This window comes from Rosa rugosa, chromosome 3 (genome assembly GCF_958449725.1).
Source record: "Rosa rugosa chromosome 3, drRosRugo1.1, whole genome shotgun sequence".
Classification (NCBI taxonomy): Eukaryota; Viridiplantae; Streptophyta; class Magnoliopsida; order Rosales; family Rosaceae; genus Rosa; species Rosa rugosa.
The window spans coordinates 46,567,520-46,573,075 of NC_084822.1; the positions used below are offsets into that span (position 1 = coordinate 46,567,520).

The 5,556-nt window shown below is 39.6% G+C and overlaps 1 pseudogene; it reads right to left on the reverse strand.

Annotated features, from left to right (window-relative positions):
- Positions 1–3,937: 3,937 nt before the first annotated feature.
- On the reverse strand, positions 3,938–5,196 carry LOC133741082 (glutathione S-transferase PARB-like; annotated as a pseudogene).
- Between the last annotated feature and the right edge of the window lie 360 nt (positions 5,197–5,556).

Consider the following 5,556-nt stretch of genomic DNA (forward strand, 5'->3'; position numbering starts at 1 on the left):
GGAGTCCGGCGGAGGGTGACGGGGCTCCGGCGAAGTCTCCTATGGTTTCTCTCTCTCTCTAAGTAACAAAGGGGTGAGGGTAAAATAGTCTTAAAAAAAAAAAAAAAAAACTTAATGAGTGTTTTGGGTAAGGAGAAATTAAATAAGTTGGGGTAAGTGGAAAAAAAATCCCTAAAAAAAATGGGGTAAATGGATAAAATCCCAATATTAAAGTACAAATTAGATTTTTGATTAAGCTTGGCTTGTAGGTGTAGTTCGTACCCAAGAAATTGGTAATCTAATTTTTTTATAGTTTGCTAAATTTGTTCATGTAGTTTGTGATTTAGATTTTTGATAGTCAAGAATTAGATTAGGATATGCAACTTTCACGAATACGATTTCTGTCCTTTATTAGTACTTCCTATCTCTTGAAGACTTGTACCCTTGCGAGCGGAAACATGCTACTAGTCAAGTGGGTTGAGAATTGAGCAGTGTAGCTATTAGGGACTAAAGAATTGAGCAGCGTAGCTATCAGATTTGGAGATATAAAGTTCTAGGACTGAAAATCATGGGACCACCTGAATTATTTGGTCTACTAAACTTATCACGTTTTTTTCTTTCTATTTTCTGTTTTTTATTCTAAAAAACAAAAAAGAACTTATCAGGTACATTTTTGGGTGTATCAAATGATCAAATCTATAGCCTTACAAAAAAAAAAATGATCAAATCTATCACATTCAATAGAAAGTAGGAAGATTTTCTCAAAAAAAAAAAAAAAAAAAATCGGAAGTAGGAAAAAGATTTTACTCTCATCCTAAAGATTATCTCCTAATGTTCAACCATTAATGTGGTACTTTCAACTACACTTCTATAAAAGAATAACCTCCCTAAATTAATAATATTAGTTAGGTCCAAATAACCTTTATGAGCAGGGGCGGATTCTGGGGAGGGCAATTGCCAAACCTCCATTTTTGGAGATGGCTTTGAAGCATCATGGTTTGCCCACTGATGGTCTGTTAAAATGGCTGAAACCGGGGCAAAACCTTGCGCAGGGAGGAGGAGAAGAAGAAGAAGAAGAAGGCACAGGGCACTGCTATACTTTCCGTTTTTTCTTCTTCTTTTTCTTTAAATGGCCGACAAGAGGACGTCGTCTGGGATAATGTTCATTAAAAGACTGCCCTTTGTCCTTGGGTCATTTAACACAAAGTATTTGAATAAAATAAAGAGAAAAATTCAGCTACCGTCCCCAAACTATGATGCCAAGGCCAATTTGATACCCGAACTCTCAAAAGTATCAATGTGATACCCAAAGACATATTTTGATACCAACGTGATACTTCTGTCCAAAATTTCTGACGGCGCCGTTTCTTTGCTGACGTGGCAAGCACGTGGAGACAAAAAAAATTTATTATCAAGGGCAGAATAGTCTTTTACAACTAACTAATTATAAAAAAAAAAAACGAACCATGAACAGAGCTCTCTGTCCCAACTCCGATTCTTCTTCTTCTTCCCAACACTACCTTTTTTTTTTTTTTTTTATTGAACACACATTTGGATTACACAGACAACGATGATACTGATTACATGAAACAAGATACCACTATAGACATCGAAACTAGAGACTAACACAAACCCGAAAACAGAAACGATTGATATAACAGTAACAATCGAAAAGTAAAGGACTAATGCAATTGATCATGGCCAATCGAGAAACATATCAGCAGAAGAAGCATTGATCGGCTGAGTCGAGTAAGGAAGCTGCCACGGATTGAGCAGAGAGTCATGCATCTCAGCCATGTCTCGTTAATGTCCTTATCGAAGACGCCGCTGAACAAAAGTTTGTTCAATCGACTCCAAGTAGCGAAGTCGATCAGTCAGCTCCTTCTCCTGAGCCCTCATGACATTGTTCCACGCTTCCACCTCGCTGTAGGCTTTGTCCTTGGCGTCGATGCTCTGCCGGATTTGGCTGTTCGAGATCTGGAGCAGACTGATCTCCACCGTCAGCTCCTCCACACGCTTCTGCTTCTTCATCTGCGATCGCCGGGCCGATTCGCGATTGGACTGCATCTTCTTCCTCTTCTTGTCATCCACCACAGATGCTGAAATCATAATCTCGAAGAGGATGCCGGATTGGAGGAGGCTGGGGCAGAAGACGGCGAGCTTGTGGAGGGAGGACCAGCCGCCGGGAGGCTCGGAGGAGGCGGCGGAGACAAGATCGGAGATGACGGAGGCGAGCCCAGTTGCGAGGGTCGTCCTCCAATTCTTGCAATTCGAAGACTCTGATCAAGACTCTTTGGGAATTCATCGGCCTATTTGACGCCGACTCCGACGACAACCACCCCCACCCCAACTCCGACTCTGAACCACCACAAAACTTCGAGCCCATTGGGACCAACACTTCATTCGACTCCCCAGTTGCTTCGCCGGTCGCCGACCAGATCCGAGCCCACACCCGTCGTCAGACCTGTCTCGTTCGCTTTCTTGATCTACCTTTCCAGACCCCCTCAATTTCGACGATCGCCGTGGCCATGATGACGTCTAGATTTCAAGGTGTTTTCGAATCTACGCAGCCCCTTTAGGTCACCAAGACCACCTCTTCATGGGCATAAGAGGAGCTGGGGTAGTAGTAAAGTAGGCTTAAGCATCATCGACTCTCCTGATGATGATGATTCCAAGTTTTCTGGGAAAGTCCCCAGATCATCTGAGAAGAAGAAGAATAAGAAGATGAAGAAGAAGGAAAAAAAAAACAATTAACAAAAGAAAAGGGCAAATTAGTCTTTTTCTTTGTTTTTGGTCTTCACGTGCTTGCCACGTTAGCAAAGAAACGGCGCCGTCACGTTAGTGTCAAAATATGTCTTTAGGTATCACATTGATACTTTTGAGAGTTCGGGTATCAAATTGGCCTTGGCAGCATAGTTTGGGGACGGTAGCTGAATTTTTCTCTAAAATAAAAGTAGGGCGAACACATCATTTCTGAAAAGCTCTGTAGCATCGTTTGCTATTTTATTCTGCATCTGCTCCCATCTCTATTCAATTCATTAATGACTGAGTTCAATTACGAACCGGTTCATATCAATCATTCAATTCATTGATCGAATTCAATCATTCAATTTGCCAAAAAAAGATCTGAAGTGCATAGTCTCAGCCAAGCAGTCAACTTCATATTTTTTTTATTTATTTATTTTTTTTTGAGAAACTGTCAACTCAATTTTATTAATAATAAACAGAATAAAAATTACAACTGATAGATGTAGAAACTACATCAAAATATAAAATAGCAAGAGAAATACTAGATGCAACAAAGCATTGGAAATAAAACCTAGCAAGGGTACGAAGGGATGCAATTAAGCATTTAATGATGCACCAGACAGAGTCCGGGCTATGTAAAACGGTACCAATAGTATGGTCAACCGTACTTCCATGATAAAGTAACTAAGTTTTCTTTTTCTTTTTCTTTTTCCATAGGAAATTCCTTGAATTCTAATTTTTAACATTGACTTAATCTATTTAAGTTCTATGATTTTTAATATTGCTAAATCAATTTTTCATTTCTATCTTCAGGTGCTAATGTGCTATTGTGATCGTCGATAGTAGACTACTTTGTTCCCTTGTTATTTCTTTTCTATTTTGTCACTTTTATTCCATCAATTTGATTACACAATTAGTTTTGTGGTTCATGTTATCGACCAGTAAAATTACATAGTATTATTCTTTTTTAAAATTTTTTTTTTTTTTCCTATCCTAAAATTGTCTTTTTAGCTTAGTGTTGCGACCTACGAAAGTTTTCTGAATCAGCTGCCACTGCTTATGAGTTATGACTATATAAAGATTTTACTATAATGTGGTTCAACATAATAAAATTAATACTCCATAAAAGTGAAGCCACAATCTTAGCAAGGAATGCATCCTTTTATTTGAGTTCTTCCTTCATTGTTTTATTGTAATCTGATGAGTGTATGGTATAGTACACCTTCGACCTCAATATTGTCAAATAGAAATGACATTTTTTATTCCCTCAAAAAACAACGACTTTGAAAAAAAAAAAACACCACGAAATTACAGAAATCAAACAACAACTAGTTATATAACGGTTGACACACATAACCACTATCAATCTGCCGTGGATATGTTAATGTGTTGCACTCTCATGCATCACTGTGGGCCTGAAGACATTCATAATCCAAATGCATTAGATATATGGGATAGCTGGTCTTATTGATAACGAACCCAGCGCGCTATAGCGAGCTAGCTAGGCTTGACTGATCGTCTTCTGTTGTTGCTTCATCTGAAGCACCCTGGTCCATGAAGGGCGAGCAAGAATCTCAGAGCACCAAGCACCGACACGAGGACGCGAGTCTATGAGCTTCTTAGTCCCCGGAATTCCCATAAGGCTGTGCAAGTTTGGGAGGTGAAGAACATCAGTAATGGTGAACTTGTCAGCTGCCAGCTACTTAAATCTCCCCAGCTGGGCCTCGTACACATCCAGAACTTTGCTTAGTTCAGCTATTTCACGATCAACACCATCACCCTCGCCGTCGATCTCGGCCTTACTACTTGACAACGATATGAGCTTGAGTGCTGGTGGTTCAAAGTGGTGGTCTTCCACATCAATCCAATTAGCCACCAAAGCTTGTTTCCAGCTCTCCCAGAAGATAAGCTCTTCTCCTACTTTCTTCTTCTTTGCATACATATGAGATATGACCCATGTATCTTATTATTGCTGTGGCTTCTGCAACAACATATTACTTCATTAGTAGGAACGTACGCTAATTATGTGGCAGCTGACGTCGATGCTTTACCAATTTATTAGAATAAATCAATAACTTCCATTCAAGTCCAAAGTGCATGCATATGCTTACCAAATAGGGTGACGTCTGGATCTTCCAAGACCGGCAATTTACCAAATGGCTACACGATCGAGTTATATATCATATGATTAATTATATCAGAACCGATACACATGTAAGAAAATGATGATAAGTTATAATAAACTTACACTCATAGAAAGAAATTGCTTTTGCCTGTGTTGGTTGGCTTCAAGATTGATTGGAACAAACTCGAAATCAAGATCATGCTCGAATAGACATGCCAGAACCTTCAAGGTGTCCGGTGTGTTCAGGTCGCCGTACACCTTTCTGCCTTCTGCTGCCATTAGCTTGCTAGTTGTGCGTAGCAACGAGATAGCAATTACTATTTCTTTTTGTGAGAAATGATAGCAGCAACACTTGATATCGTTTAGCTCAAAGGGCTCTCTATATATACACGTGCTGTGAGATGATGGGAAAGGTTGGTGGCGTATGGAAGGTAGCTGCTCAACATGCCGCGTCTTGGACCTTTAACTGAAAGTCTTGCGGTAGTTCTATATTAGGATAAAATCCACAAATGGTACCCGAATAATTACGAAATGTAATTTTTGGTATCCACAAATTTTTAGAGAATCTCGTGGTACCTCGACTATTCATCCGTTACCTCATTTGGTATTTCCGTCCAATTCCTCGATAAATTAACTGATGTGGCACATATTTGGTACACACGTAGACATCAGGGCAGGGACAAAATTGTCTTTTTGCCCACACG